The 17,055-nt window shown below is 35.9% G+C and overlaps 2 long non-coding RNA genes across 2 annotated transcripts in view; one reads left to right on the top strand and one right to left on the bottom strand.

Moving 5' to 3' along the window:
* LOC120301502 overlaps nt 1–3,353 on the top strand; it is a 35,062-nt gene extending 31,709 nt beyond the window's left edge. Inside the window, exon 3 of the long non-coding RNA XR_005554920.1 lies at nt 2,229–3,353. This is a non-coding gene — a long non-coding RNA (uncharacterized LOC120301502). The remainder of the gene's footprint in view (nt 1–2,228) is intronic.
* The window catches only part of LOC120301501, a 53,583-nt gene that overhangs the window by 17,292 nt on the left and 19,236 nt on the right, over nt 1–17,055 (bottom strand). The gene's annotated exons all lie outside the window — the stretch shown is intronic.

The raw sequence follows: 17,055 nt of genomic DNA, 5'->3' as shown, positions 1-17,055 counted from the left end.
CTGTATTTAAACATTCTTTTGAAGAATAACAATGTTCTCAGTCCTAAAAGGAACCTTGAAATAATCCTCCAGTTAGAGTTACAAACATGGATATTTGTAATACCATCCCAGATTTCGCCTTAAGGTTGTGATTGCCTTAAGGTTGTGATTACCCCCCCCCTTCTCTTATATCTTTGCTATGTTCCTCATTTTATCTGATGTATTATACATTATTTTGCATGTGTTTTCATTGATCTAATAAAAGCATTGCCCTCATATGGAATTCAGGACATATTCCCAGTAAACTCTAAAATTGTTCCTTAATGTAAAAAGTAGCTTGGAGATCAGTATGTTTTCCCCAGAAAATCTTGTCTTTCTTAGCAATCATGCACAAGATTTGTCTCTTTTATTTATTGACATAAAAGTAGGCAGAGTTGGAAGTTAAATAAAACCCTTCAATATTTCTCCTTACTCGCAATGATTGCAACTAACAAATACTTTGAAGATCCAGTTAAATGCTCACTCCCAAAATATTGTACCAGTTGACAATTTGAATATCCAATCCTTTCTTTTTAACAGCTTTTAATTTAACATGTGTCAGTTACAGATGTGTTTTAAATGTTGCTTTCATGGTTTTATAATTTAAATACAATTACCAAAGCTTATGTTGAATTATGATTGTTTTAATTCATTTTTAAAACTGCTTTCATATGTTCATCTGTATTTTGGAGAATTTAAGTACAGCCTTTCCATCAGCACATGTAGCTAATGTGAATATGATTTGGGGGAACTGCAGTGGACTATACATACATTTGGAAATGCTATCACTAATCTCCACACCTTTAGCAATAATTTACGGTTTGAAAATAATTGTGTATCATTGATTTTCTTCTGTGATTTTGAAATGTCTATATGAATGGGAATATTCCTCATTGAATGAAACCATTGCCTGCAATGACAAACTAGAATAGCTTATTTTGCTTATGTTCACTTCACAGCAAATGTCTGCAAATAGAAAATGTTTTTGAAATATCATTTTCTCTTATTATTTGGAAATGAACAGAACTATATTTACTTTACATTCACCAAAAGCTATTACAGCTTTTCATTCTGTTTCAATGTATGGTTGAAAGAGAATAAGACAGTTTTATAATTATAATGACAATTTAAAATAGCTAAGTTTCTTCTGCAGTCAGTGTCAAAAATAGCACCTTTAGTTCTCTCTTAATTCTGAATGTCATCATTCAGTAGTGTATATACTCTGGTTTTCTAACATTGAATATTAGAGATGCACTGACACATAGCTCTGATTTTATGGATGATCAAGAAGAAGACTGAGAAACAGGAACCTTCAGTCACTGAAAGCTGCTGCTACCCCTTTTCTATTCAAGAAATGTGTTTGGACTAAAATAGAATAAAGCCAGAACAATTGGCAATAATCTGAATCTGGATTCAGAATATCTGAAACAATCAGTGGGACGTCATCAATTCCTCCATTATCTCTAACTACCCTTGAAAAACCTCAAGACAGTCTGAATATTTCATGCTGTAAGTTACTTTGTTAAAAACCTGAATATAAAAAACAATATTTTTTAGATTTTTTAAAAAAGCTACTTTTGACACGGCAAATATTTCCCGTGAGCATATTCAAAGAGGCATGGTTTTAACTATGCTTCTTTACATTTCTTGCTTTATATCCCATTCAAAATAATAGCATTTAAAATAAAAGTAAAACATTCCACCAAAATCTAAAACTATGCAATTAACTTTGACCCTTATGAATTGACTAAAGAGGATTCCATAACACTTGCTCCATTGTTTCATGTCTCCTTCAGGATGTTTAAGAAGAAGATAAGATCACCCAAATATGTGATAAGAAGATATTAATGGTACATATACCTCCCTGGCAGGCATTCCTATCATGTCATATCGAAGTCTAGCAAAATGTTGAAAGTTAGAAATGTTATCAAGCATTAGCAGGCATTTAAAGAACGTCTCTTGAATATTTCTAGCACAGAAAGTATTTCATGTGATGTAAATTAATGGTAATTTTTCTGACTTTAAAAGAGAGCTCTGCCAGAACATTTCAGTGGTCTGGACCCAATTCTGCTAAAAGGGAGATGCTTTCCATTTTCTCTGCCTGCTTTCCCTCCTTAGATGGCTGTGATTGTAACAAAATTAATCCATTTAAAAATCTATGGCTTAAACTTAAGGATTTTCATTTCCCCCTCCCTTCTTTTTTTTCTTAGAATATCAATAAGTTCCAATTGAAGAGCGGATTCTTTTGCAATTCAGGCATGTGCCGGCGATAACGGGCGAGTTGGCATGAAGAGAGGCAGAGATGGATTAATTATGCAGAGAACATGGAAATTCTGCTTATCATCGGCTAGCAAAGGAGCCCAGCTCACATAATCAGCAAACGAAGGGAGAGAAAAAAATAACAATGCAATGGCACCTTCCAGCCCATCATCAGGATTTTTCTACCCCCTTGTAATTAAAAAATAACATACACTTATAGCCCTATCTCCTGTGCAGGCAAAGAGTGGATGTCCACAAAATAATTGCACTGGGATATTAGAGCTGGAAACAAGAGCTGCCCATTCCTATACTGTACCAAGTCTCCCCTCCTATTCTCTCCCTTGGCCTCTGTAAGGCACTTCCTTTCCGTCTGGAATCTGAATCAGATGGAGGTCTTCAGCCAGGTGACATCCCACCTTAGTGTCCATGACTTCAAAGCTCATCCTTATCATGATAATTCTTAAGAGGCCAAAGGCTCAGGGGTTGTTATTCATCTCACCTGCAAGCTATCCAAAAAAATCACACAGAAAAATCCAACCCAATTGGCATTTTATTCAGCAACAAAATAGACTGAACATCATAGATACTCTTACATATTTTGTCTTTTTCACTGCTGTTCCCAAAGATCACAGCTGCTAAGAACCCTTCTATGCTGCTAGTGCATAGTTCTGGAAATTAAAAGGAAAATAAACTGTCTTACTTTTAAGCTAAAGGCAAAAACAAATGCCAGGATATGGCTTACAAAACCTAGGCAGGCAGGAAGGAAGAAGGAAATGAGAAAGTTTATGTATTGCCCCAAATAAAACAATTTCATATTTGAGTCCTTTGGACTATTGGATGACATAATCTATTTATATTCTTATATGCAAAATGCTTCATAATCACAATGCACTGGTAATTCCTTTTGTTAATGTGTTGCTGCTCCTTGCGTCTTTTTTTAAAAAAAAAACAACGTAGACGTGTTCCTTACACGTGGATAGAGGGATTCTTGGTTTATTTTCTAATACATTTATTCAGCAGCAAAGGAAAGAGAAGGAAAAGAAAGAAGTCACACGCAGGTCAGAAGAAAAGTGCTGCCAAATATTAATAGGCAAACCATGCATGGTCTTCTCTTTACATGAACCACTGTGGGGTGCTCTAGGGAAAAAAACAATGGCTGATATTAATATAATAAGAGAAATGTGAAATAATAATCTAAGCTGGATGAATAGGTGCATAATATTCATTTTGGATGTCAACTAAAAAGGTCTTACTCTCTATTGCTCCAGGTTTTGATCATACTCTCCAAGTTAGCCTTTAAAAGCCAGGTTGTTATTGTTGTTGGTTTACATCTGGTACATGTGCATATAGCTTACTTAATGTCTATGGAAATTCTCAGTCATCCAGGTCATGGTTGTCTCAAAGGTGCTTTTTCAAAAGGCAACTGGATTATGTTTTTTCCTTGAAGAGGAGGAAGAGGAGGAGGAGGAGGAGGAGGAGGAAGAAGAAGAAGAAGAAGAAGAAGAAGAAGAAGAAGAAGAAGAAGAAGAAGAAGAAGAAGAAGAAGAAGAAGAAGAAGAAGAAGAAGAAGAAGAAGAAGAAGAAGATGATGATGATGATGTTGTTGTTTCACTTCTCATCCAAGAAGCTTCATCAGTTCTGGCTGGTGGGGGGATGGAAGGTAAGAAGTAATCTTTCCATCCCCCCCACCATCCAGCCAGAATTATGAAGCTTCTTGGATGTAAAGTGAAACATTGTTTTCTTCTTCAAAGAAAAAACATGGTGCAGTTGCCTTTTGAAAAAGCATCTTTGAGATACAGCTTGCCTCTACACAATTACTTGGAGCCCTCCATAGCTAAATTCTAAAATAATCTGTTCACTCAATGCTATTCTTTTCTTTTCTTTTCACCTAACAGACAGTGCAATATTTCTTGAGGCTTTATTGGATTTAGTGGACATTTTTAAGGTATAGAATTGGAGGTGATTCTGCCTCTTTTAAATATAATTCTGATACCCAGTGGATGGACTCTGATGGTTTCAGAAGTTGAAATGATCTAAATATCAGAAGAATCATTAAGCTTCCTAAAATAAAATCAGCCCAGGTTGTTCCTGTGAAAGTTGTAGTTTGAAACAATTGATACAATTACAGATGGCACCAGGAAATGGCAATAGCAATTTCAGTGGTCACTGGAAGGATGAAAATCTTTATTTTGGATCTCTGTATAAAATAAATTCCATTTTATTAATTTTTTGTACCCTTTTAACTCCTGTGATGATCCTACAAAAATGTTCTCTTTACTATATTATCTTCAATATTTTCATAGATCTATTCTTTTCATATAGACTCAGAATCATAATTTTGAATACAAAGTTACATTAATGAAATAATAGGTGAAAATTTCACCTCTTTTATTCATTCATACGTTCATTCATTCATTCATTTAGCATACAGTATATCATACATGATCTTGCAATATATATTAACATTACACCTAGATTAAAAAACATAATAAAATATGAATGTTAGGGATCTATATTCAGATACCAATGTCCAGGCCTTCTAACCATTGACGTATAGCATCATTTATATGAAAAAAAGTCAGATACTTGACAGATGTATGCCCCTAATTTACAGCTGGTCACAATGTGATCTATGGTTTGACATGGGATCCCACAGTCACACTGAGGGGAGGATACTATGCCTCATTTATATAGTGAGTCCCAGCAGATGCTGTTGATGTGCAAATCCTATTCAGAATTGTCCATTTACTTGTTTAACATTAGTCTGAGGCCTTTCTCCTCTACCCATTTAACCATCCTTGAATTAATGGGGAACTATATAAATGAAATGTGCATGTTCATTGCTGATCCGTATCATGTCTCTATTACCAATCATTACCAGTCACATGACTTTCTTCCATGATGACATAACCCGAACACATTCAACTTAAATGTAATAATGTGTTAATGTAGTGTAACAATAAAGATAGAGCTAAGATTCCTGGGTGTGCTTCTTATCTGGGCGACTTCACAGAGCTAACAATGAATGGCCTTTAGACTGTCAGAGGAAGAGGAAAATGGTATCTTAACATAGCTACAGCTAAGGATAATTAAAACCTGTCTCACTTATGGGCTTAGAACAAAATGTAGGCAATATAGGGACTATGCAGGGCATGTTTATATTATGCTTAATGCAGGTGGGGGCATGGCCTAGGTCACAGGTTGGCACCCTGCGGCTCCCAGCCTTCTCTGCCATTTGCAGAGAGAAAGAGACAGAGACAGAGACACAGAGAGAGAGACAGAGAGAGGCACTTGCACTTCCTCTCTCTCTCTCTCTCTCTCTCTCTCTGTGTTTGTGTGTAAAAAGAGTGGCCTCACCCTGTTCTCCGATGAGTTGACAAGCTTATTGGGTGGGGCTCCTGCCTTGTCTGCGTCTCTGCAGGAAACAGGAAGCAGGAGGGGCAGGAGAGAGCCAGCCCAATAAGAATGTGTGTCAGCTTGTTGGAGAACAGCTTGAAGCCAGCTTGCCAGGTGAGCAGAAGATCGGAGAGAGGGAGAGAGGGGGGGGGAGAGAGAGAGGGAGATAAAGAGAGAGGGAGAGGGGTAGAAGAAAGAGAGAGAAAGAGAGAGAGGGAGAGGAAGGCGAGAGGGAGAGAAAGGGAGAGAGAAAAAGAGGGAGAGAGGGAGAGAAAAAGAAAGGGAGAGAGAGGAAAGAAAGAAAAAGGGAGAGGAAAGAGAAAGAGAGAGAGAGGAAAGATAAAGAGGGAGAGAAAGAAAGAGAAAGGGAAAGAGGGAGAGAAAGAGAGGGAGAGGGAAAGAGAAAAGGAGGAGAGTGAGAGAGAAAGAGAGGAAAGAGAAAGAGAGGGAGAGGGAGAGAGAAGAAAGAGAGATAGAGAAAGAGAGAGTTCCTCAGGAACTTCTCTATGTGTAGATATTAGTGACTTGAGAGGCATCACTGTTTCTTGGGTAATTATGCTAAATTCGACACTCCATATTAAAAAAATCAGAAATTAATTATGTTGCAAAAACACCATATTTCTTTTACTAGGATTGCAATCCTTCTTAAGTCATTAGCAATAGCACTTAGACTTATATACTGCTTCATGGTGCTTTATAGCCTTCTCCAAGTGGTTTACAGAGTAAGTGTATTGCCCTCAATAATCTGGGTCCTCATTTTAACGAACTCGGAAGAATAGAAGGCTGAGTCAACCATGAACTGGTGAAGATCAAACTGCTGGCAGTTGGCAGAATCAGCCTGCAATACTGCATTCTAACCACTGTGCCACTGTGGCTCTTGTTACAAAACAATTGATCCTTTAATGATTTATAAAAAAAATAGAAGTTTGGAATTGGTAACAACTACCTTCTCCTGGAATGTCACCATGCCCCAACTCATTATACTGGATGCAGGCCAGATCAGCCCAGTATCTTCATTATATTTTATTCTGATTGGATCCCATTTAACTCTAGGTGCATAGTTAGTTGCCATTTAGTTCCTGTGACCTGTGCATTGAAAGGAGTAGTGGGCAAAACTGAATATGGATCAACCTTCAAGTTCCAAGACTGATGTATACTGTATGTTGATTGGTTGAAAATGCAAAGCCTGAATGGCCTGCAAGCATTAGAATGTTGACAGGTGATTGAAAAATATCCCTGTCATTTTGCTCTTAGGTTTAGGATGAAACTGAATGTGATCAGATAAACTATATTTTGGCTATATATTTTTATTTTGGCTAATTTATGAGAATTTGTTTTCTTGACATGAGGGTCTGAAGTTCCATTGACAGTTTAGGTTTTCTCTACATGTCAGATGAAGCATGAGCAGAGGAGACTAGTTCTTGTCCTAATATGTATACTGAGTATTCCCACATTGTGGTATGAACATCTATAATCTTGATGTCTGTAGTCAATCAGCTTTAATGTATAGATAAATGTGATTTTACTTAAATCCAGAAAGCAATCTACCGCTAGGAGCTTCTTGGCTTCTCATTCCACACCTGCCAATTTCATATTCTTCTTTTTCTTGTCATTGAGCTTGATGGGAAATTAGCACAAGGTGTATACATCTATAATCTTTTATATTTCCTGGAAATAAGTTTTAACAACTTTCACAATTGGAGTCAGATAATAGAATCCTCAGTAATCGTAACAGCAAATGGATTTGTAATCTACCCGTGATTAAAATTATTTTCATCATGAAGTAGAAATTCTCATTATTGTTGCCATTTTAATATTATCAACTATAAAGTGTCTTAGTGATTGATACTGTAGACAATGAAACCCTATATTATGGTAATTAAATTTAAAATGAATCAGCTCTCCTTATATGTCTCAGTAGTTCAGTACCTGATTATTTAAAAACAATTATCTTTTGATGTCACTTAATGGCGTTTGCTATTTTAACTGCCTACAGGTTTTTTTTTCAGAGACAAAAAGTTGAAACTTGGGTGGAAAATCTCATGCAATGAAGCTGTGAAATATCAAAGGACCAAGAATGAGTGGGTATAAAGAGGTCACTGGAAGCACTGGGTTCGTCCTTCCTTCCTTCCTTCCTTCCTTCCTTCCTTCCTTCCTTCCTTCCTTCCTTCCTTCCTTCCTTCCTTCCTCCCTCCCTCCCTCCCTCTCTCCCTCCATTCCTCCGTTCCTTTCCCATTCTTAATTCTATCCTTTTTAAAGCATGATAGAAATATAACATTCTGAGACAGATATTCATTTTGTATGATCTGGGTATAAAACATTTATGTACATGGGAACTGACGGGACAACCTTAAAAAAAAAAAAGAAATCCCAAGGGAATATCAAATTAAAATGACTGGAGACTGATTAAAACCACAGGAAATGTTAAACTATGCATCCCCAAGCCCACTTTTTCCACCTATTACTTTTCATGCAGACAAAGAGCTTCCTCAACAGGGGGAAAAAAAGTATATTTCCTATCTGCTTAATCCTAGCTAGTCCTCCTCTTCCGTTCTTTGACAGTCTCACTGCCGCCATCCCCCCCCCTCTTTTTACTACTGCCTGTTATTACAAGATACTCTTTTTATCCATTTTGGTGAAAATTTTAGTACAAAAACATTCTTTCGTATCTCTGCTCATTTGCAGATTTGAGCAGGCTTGCTAAAGCACACCTGTTGTGCTGCCTGTATTCCCCCCCTCCTCTTTTTTTCCTGATCATAGGCTTCTGACAAAGAGGGTGGGGGGAAGAGAAAGATTTTTATCAACCCCTCTTCACTGGACAATGAATTTTCTTCACCATTTGAATGTATCTCCGGAATGCCTGAGTGATTCATTACAGCAGATTCTGAAGTATGACAATGGGCCTCAGAAATGACTGATGTTATCTATTCCCTGATTTCATTTCCCTGATCCTCTTCATCCCTTGGCCCTGTGTACCTCGATTAATTAGAAACCAGGGATTTTCACTCATCAGCTGATGGGTTTCATGCTCTGCTCTGTCACAAATCTGCTGCTTTCACTATCTCTCGTACAGCTGGTGGTTGCTTTTAAAACTTTCTTTTTTTCCTACCCCTCCCTCTCCATCAACCCCTTCTTTTTTCTTCTTCTTCTTTTTCTTTTTCTTTTTTTGAAGCAGTGCTTTGTGACTACAGGTTTAGGCCTTTTTAAGATTCAGGCATTAAAAAGAGAGAGAGATTAAAAATTAGTAAAGAAGATTTAAAATCTCTGATTAAGTTAATCCATATCCAAATGATACTTGTCCAAAAATGAACTTTTTGAAGAGATAATAATATAAATGTTTCATAGCTCCTGGCATTCCAACTTCGCACTCCCCCCCCCCAAGATATAATAACTGAAGCCTTATGCAAAAGGACCAAAATGTATAAATACATTTTTTTCCTGTTGTGCAGGAAGTACATGGGTTCAGCTTGTATGCATTTGACGGTTGTCTGTGGTATATTGTCAAGCAATAGCATTCAAGTTTCACTTGCAACCAACTATCTTATAATACAGGATCCTGCAAAAATCATTGAGCCATTATTGTTTCTGGAGGAAATATTCCATAATTGAAAATATGCTACCCTTTGGGGCCTATACCAAATTAAATCACATGATGATAACATCCCTGAGGAAACAAACCATAATTAAATAGTATTTTAAATGCAGAATATTTTGCAATAAAAATTCTTCTCTCCCTCTCAGAAACCTAAAATAATGTGTGAATCACGGGCAAACATATCAATTATGTTTAGTACAAAAAATATAATCACTGCTAGTTTACTTTTCTTATCTCTTTCATTTATACATTCTTGTACACTCTTTGTTTTGATCTCATTTGTGCATTTCACATATTCTTGGATTTATAATTAAAGTTCTTCCTTTTTTGATCCTGGTACAGAAAAATCCAGCATAATATTTTCAATATCCTGCTGTGTGATGGTGCTGAAGAAGAGAAAGGCACATTCAGCTACTGGTATTGGAAAAAGGTTTTGCAAGTTGGTCAAAAAATATTTTTGTCTTTCAATAATGTTGAATGTTGAAATTGGTAAGTCATTGAGAAACAGTTCCACTGAAATATTTGGTGAAAAAGGTAAAATATAGATATGGGTATATCTTCTCATTAAAACTGTACAGAGTCTTCCTTCCCTACTTAATATTCTCCAGATGTGTTTTCAATTGTGCTAAAGGTGGAACTATAGAAATACAGTGCATATACAAGGTACCTGGAAAGGAAAGACTGATCTAGTATACAACAGGTTATGCGTCATCAGAAAATTAGAGAAAAGCCAAATAAGGAAGAATGCTAGATGAAAAGACAGATATAGCTAATCCAAGCAGTAAAGAAAAGATTCTATTTCACCAAGGCAAGGGTTAGCAATGTGGCTAGAAACAAGGGAAGGGGCAGAGAATCAGAAGCTACCAGTGATAAAGGATACCTGACCATAGAATGGAGGTAGATAGGAGATGCTGGGCTTTTCAACAAATCTAGGTCCAACCAAAAATTTTGTCTTCAGAATTAACACTCATTCAGTTCTTCCTGCTGTCTTTTAACTTCACCTACGTTTTATACCTTCTATCCTATTTGGTAGGGAATCATGAATCTTTCCATGAATCTGCCTCTGAACCTGACTCCTTTTTGATCATGTGAGATATCTGGATCCAGAAATTCCATAGTAGTATTGCTTAAAATTGCCAGCAAAAATAATGAGTCTTGTGGCATTTTGAAGAATACAAAATGTGTCATCATTGGCTATGTTAAAGAGGCTGGCAAATGAACTATTGGGGTTGTTTTAATTTGAATATTTTTACTGAGAACAGAAGGAATCACGTTGACTTGAGTGATCCTTCCCAAATCTATCTTTCAATATGTATTTATGTAATAATACATTTTGTCAGTTTTAAAGATCCCGTAAGACCCTTCATTGCTTATCCTGGCAGGCCCATAGATATATCCTGTAGGGCAGGCATGTCAAACTTGTGACATCACATGACGTCACGCAATGTATCCGGCCGGTTTTGCCGGCAGTTTGGGTGGGGGTGGGCATGGCCGACAGTTTGACAGCCCTGCTATAGGGTTCCATGTTGCCTAACTTTATTAGATGTTAAATATTCCACTCAAAAATATGGTGCTATGGCTCTTCTTAGTCATGCTTTGTGTATGCTTAGAAATAAATAAAAGAGGATGTAACTATTACTTACTTGGGGGTATTTTTTAAAAATGCCCTTAACCATAGCAATAACATTTGGACTTGTATTCTGCTCCATATTGCTTTATAGCACTCTCTGAGCAGTTTACAAATGTCAGCATATTGCCTCCAACAATCTGGGTCCTCATTTTACTGACCTTGGAGATTGGAAGGCAGAGTCAGCCTTGAGCCTGTCAGGATTGAACTTCTGGCTATGGGCAGTGTTAACCTGCAATATTGCTTTCTAGCCACTGCACTATCACAGCTCCTAAAAATCCTTAAATTGCTTAACCAAGCTAGCTGAAAGAATGCACTAAATTAAAATGTGGTGTTTTTGGTTTTAATTGAAAGGAAAGTATGAATCAAGCCAATTATTCAATAAATTATGTTTAATGAAACCATTCCTTAATATAATATGGAAACCTAAACTAAGACTTGATCTTCACTTATCTTGCAGAATGTCAAGCTTTTGACAAAATTGTCAGATTTTATAGCAGATACAATCAAATACAACCTCTGATAGGATCCAGCCAGAAACTTTTTGAAAAACCTAAATCATATATAATTGTAATTGTCTATCAAGATTGTATGCTCAATCAGTTTACACAAAGCTGACCAAGTTGGCTGATCAGCTGTAAAAGAACAGGGACCATGTATCACTAATATTTATGAAGAAAACAGAATTTCAGAAGGTTCAGTTTGACATGTAAGCATAAGAAAAGAAAATGATATATCATCTTTTGTATAACTATTAAATGCAAAAGGAATCCAGGCCTTCTTTATTTTGAGTCTGCTGTGGCCAGTTGCATTTGGGACCATCGGCTAAGCTTTTATTAGCAAACATTATAATTTCACTAGAAAGTTTTGATTAAAAATACATTCCAAATGCCAAGGCTTCAATCAGTTTTGTTCATTACAAAAAAAGACACCTTTTTCTCAACAAACAATCCATGAAACTGAACATTTATTTTGCGGAATTGAACCCTGATAAACCAAAATCCCATTATCATTTCATTTGTTCCCTGAGATTCATTTCTCTGCAGATTTCCAAAGAACAGCATTAGATCAGTATATCTCTCAGCCCAAGCTCACCAGTCATCTTCAACACTATCTTTGTATTTGAAAATTAAAAAGTTAATTAAAAAAGCAGGGGTGAATGAAAATTTGCATTGCTGATCAACAAAGTTTTTAAAGTTTTCTCAGTTGTGGTGCCTATTAAAGAAATAGACATATATACTCCTTTTTAATTCCTATGATGTAGGAACTACTGAAATATTTGCAGAGAAGAAAATACTTCTTGCCTTTTATAGTACATGTTTTATTGAGATTATTTTCTCCTAATCTGACAATGAAGATATAGTTCTGGGCATTCTTTAACTAGGATTAAAAGATTTAAATTAAGTTTCCTGATAAATTTCTTCCTTATGGCAATTCTCTTAACTACTAATGGAACTATGGTTATTAATAAAATTGGCACCAGTTATGAGTTAAAATGATTTAGTTTTCCTCTGGCCAGGATTTTAAAATCATTACTTTAAATTCTACATTAAGTCTTCTAGCAGATGGTGATATTTCTAAATTAACCTATGAATGTTTCAATTTCAGTAGCAAGTGACCCACCTAATATCAGTCATTTTCTTTTCATAGAAGAGGGAGAATAGAATGGTATGTATAACTTGGAAAGTTGTAGATGGCAGTCAACCAAGGTATCAAGATATTTCTACAGCAATAATTCTCCAACAATATGATTTATGAAACATATGGACTAGATGATTTTCTTCAGACTATTGGCATGTGTATAAAGGGTTGAAAATAGAGTTAGAAGAGTCAGCTGAGCTATGTAGAATTCCTAATATTCTCCATTCAAAGTTTGGCTGTTTTTATTTCAGCAATCCAAAACATGTCATAGGGCATCTTTCTCTTTCCATATTTCTGTATCCATTGTTGATTGTCTATGATAGCCTCTATCATTATCAGAAAAAAGATTTCATTCTGAAAACAAATGATCACCCTGGCTTTTGCAGGTTGCTTTGTGAGGGACCAAACTTTTAGCAACTTTGCAGACTTGATCTTTGAATGCTGGGCTAGATACCAAAACACTTCAAAAATGAATTGCACTGGAATAAAAACTATATTCAGAATTGAATTTAAGTTAATAATAAATTAAATTTCTATGAGGTTAATGAAATGCTATTTAATTAAACACCATCATCACACAATAACTGAATATTACATTAAAAATACAATTAGACAGCAAATTTTGGAGTCTCTATGAGAACCACAGGCAGCCCTATGGTTGCACATTGGACACTCTTGGTTTAAGATAAGAAGATAAAAGCTCTTATGGAATATAATATAGGCCATGCATGGACAGAGCAAGTCTTTTATTTAAATCTTTGTCTGACTTTCATGATCTGTTGATTCATGGTCAGCTGATTCATGATTGACAATTGCCTGTTATCCATCAATATTCTTCTGCCATCCACAATGGCAATAGGCATATAATGGCCACAATTATAATCTTCACAACAAAAGTAATGATTTATTTACTTTTTGGCTCACACCTCTGCAACTATCACAATAAACTCCTTTAGAAACAATTTCTTCATGATTTTGAAATGGTCCACATAATGTATGGACCTACAGCCAATTCCTTATTAAGAATGGAGGCCCTCCTGACTTAGAGACTTGAATCAAACTTCAAGATGTGAGATATTGGCTCCATGAAGTTCTTTAGTTGCTATGAAAAATGTAATTTTGTAATAGCTAATTGATTTTACGATGTTAGTGATAGTTAACAAATATATAATCACTCATGTCTATCTTGCTAAAGTTATGTTGTAGATAGCTAAGCATTTAAATCATGACTGAATTAAAAGTTAAGGATTTTATTCCTTTTGTTTTAACCACTGATCATTTGTTTAACAGTTTTAATAATCTCGTAAATATTTAATTTTGGTTCCTGAGTGAAATAATAAAGCTATTCTCTGCCCCAGCCCTCTTTTTCTTTTTCAAGTGAATTCTCCCCTTTTTAAATTGCTGATATATGCTTCAGCAGTGAAGATAAACATAAAATAGATTAACTACTAAAATGAAATTACACTTAAAATTAAATGTAAATGTATTAAAGTGGAAACATTTGTAACAGTATTTATATGTACCTACCACATATACATCTATACAACATTTAGCAAGAGTAGATGTACGCTTGGTTACCAGCCTTAATTGTACCTGGGCCATGTTTAGAATTCCCTATTAATAGTAAAGAATCCTGTTGGTACTTTGGGGGCATTATACTTCAAGGACAATGAAAGTCCATTTTCTTCAAACTAAGTTTATGCTATTCTGTGCAAGCCATGATTTCTAGTTCAGAAACAACATTACAAGCCCAATTATTGTTACCTTCATACCATCTATGGAATAGAATAGAGGCATAGAATCAAAATCATGTGAAGTATTAGTACTGCTTTATAAAGCCTTAGTAAGGCCACAATTGGAATACTACATCCAGTTTTGCTCACCACATTACAAAAAACATGTTGAGACTTTGGAAAAAGTGCAAAGAAGAGCAACTAAGATGATTAAAGGCCTGGAGACTAAAACATATGAAGAATAGTTGCAGGAATTGGGTTTGGCTAGTCTAGAGAAAAGAAGCACTGGGGGGGGGGCACATGATAGCAGTATTCCAGTATTTGAGATGCTGCCACAAAGAGGAGGGGGTCAACTTATTTTCTGTCAGAAGTTGTAGATGCTTCATTACTTGAGGTTTTTAAGAAGAAACTGGAAAGTCATTTGTATGAAATGATATATAGTCTCCTGCTTGAGCAGCGGGTTGGACTAGAAGACCTCCAAGGTCCCTTCCAGTTTTATTCTGATTGATTGATTGAGCTAGAAGATACATTAAGTGTTTTGACACCAAAGGACTGAGGATCAAATTGCAAGGCAAATATATGAAGAATGAAAGAGTCATGAGAAGTCAGAAGACTAATATATGATGGAACTGATGAGATCCTCAGAAAGAGAAAAATGAAAAGTTTCAAAAATAAAATGAAAAATATGAATCAAAATGGTGGAAGTGAAATTTGTTTACAGGGACAGAAAGGCATGGAGAGGTACTACACTTGGTATTTTTCTATAACCATATTTACCTCAGGAGAATACTGCTTATCTCCAAAGTGAATATTGTGATAGCTGTATGTCTATACATGTGAAAGTATGGTAAAGCTTCCCAACTCTATGTATATGAAGTATCTCACAGATTTCAAAGTAATAAGTTGAATAATTATATTGCCCTGTTAAGCCAAAGAAAAATGAATTTCAGTAACATTAAGTGAAATATTATTATAGTCTCACTTATACTTGGAATTGGCTTACTGATTACCTCAACATTGACATCAGTGACAAACATTTAACATCTGGCCTAGTAAATCAGACAGAGATTTTGATTAAACAAAAACTTCATGTAATTTTCTCCAATCAGTTAAGTTGGCCTATTCTTTTATATGAGAGTGACAGTTTCTTTCATCACCTGCAAATTTGTAGTGAGACCAAAAGAAAAAGAAGAAAAGAGGGCACAAGAGAAACAAAGAAAAGCATGGCTGAGAGAACCTGTAGTTTTAAATAGCCACTTGCATAATTATTTTACTGTGTTACCAGCAACTCATTCCCAAAAACTTTTATTCTGATATAGCAAGAAAGCTCTATGTATAGAAGCAAGCTGAAACCTGTGTCACTGATGCTAATTAACAATAGTGAAATCTCACTCTCACTTCAAATTGTAACTAAATCATTAATTTGCAAGTATCTTTTATGAGGCCAAAATAAAACATGATTTTCTCCTTGTTCCATATTAATCGACTTCTTTTTCATTTGTGTATTAATGGATAAAACTACTCTGGTGTTGAAGAATGTAGGCTCAAACCTAATTCATACCTGCATTTATTAAACTTACTTTTTGTCTTCTTCCACCAGTTAAGCAGTCCAGAAATATCTTCTGCTAGTCATCTCCCAGAAGCCTTCATAAACCAATGAGTCAACCAGGAGGGGCAACAGGAGAAGCAGCTTAGCAATAATCTTGCCAATCATGCCATGGACTCATCCTAAAACTGCAGGCAACCAGGGATTCAACAGAACTCCCAGTGAGATCATTGGGACCAACCAGAAATTGCTTAGATCCCTGAGAAGTGTAGGGTAGACAGTCCTAATAAGTCCATTCACCTCACAGAGGTGTCAGGAGTTTGTTAATTTTATCTGAACAAGGAAGTGAAAACATACTTTTTTTTCAGAACACTATGCATTTGCTTCAAGAGAAAAACAAGGTCCAAATCAAGGCCATCAGTATGTATTAGGAAAACCTATGTAAAAAGGTAAGATAGCTGTTTCTTGTGTGTTTAAAACAGTTCAAAATGGTGTGGGTTTGATCGTTAAATATATATGAAAGTACTATAACATGGGTAGCAGGAAATGTAAGGACCTTGGGTTTCAAGGCAAATATCTTACATGGGTCCCACCAATATGAGAGAGAGCTCGGACTTTGATTCCATCCTGTAGCAATCTGGCTGAGGGATCACGGGGTTCTGCAACCCACAGCTGATTTCGTCCTGCCAGGGGACTCTAAAAAGTCACCCCTGAGATGAAACAAAGAAGGAAGGGCACCCCAATGATTGCGGAATGACGGTGGTTGATCCGCTCAATCTGGGGGAAGCCCTCCAACCCGACAGGAGAAAGGCTAGCTGCACATCAGTGTCTAGCCCAAGCTACAAGCAGCCAAAGTCCAAAAGCATGAGCCAGAACAACGGTGAACAGCATGCTTGAAACTGGGTGAGAATATTGATCTTCTCTCTTCTATTTTGTAACTGATTCCCTAGAAAAGAATCCCCAAAGAAAGAAATCCTCTGAAAGTGAATGAGGGACTAAATCCCCACCCCTCCATAGACAGAAGCGGTGAATTAACTTTTAAGGAGGAAAGAAATATACTGAAATGAAACTAATAACACTATTGTCTGGATAAATTTGAAAATTAAGAAAACTGTTAAGATTTTACACCCTAAAGAGTTTTGATGAATTTATAAAAACTAAAACAACAACAATTTTATTGTTTGAAAAAGTTGGAAAATAAATAACTACTGACATCTAGTGGACAATCAGAGCACAGAAC

This window comes from Crotalus tigris, unplaced genomic scaffold, assembly GCF_016545835.1.
Source record: "Crotalus tigris isolate CLP2741 ecotype Arizona unplaced genomic scaffold, ASM1654583v1 scf7180000024384.25900115:4084858, whole genome shotgun sequence".
Classification (NCBI taxonomy): Eukaryota; Metazoa; Chordata; class Lepidosauria; order Squamata; family Viperidae; genus Crotalus; species Crotalus tigris.
Note: the sequence above shows the minus strand (reverse complement) of the source record. Positions and strands in the feature narration are given on the sequence as shown.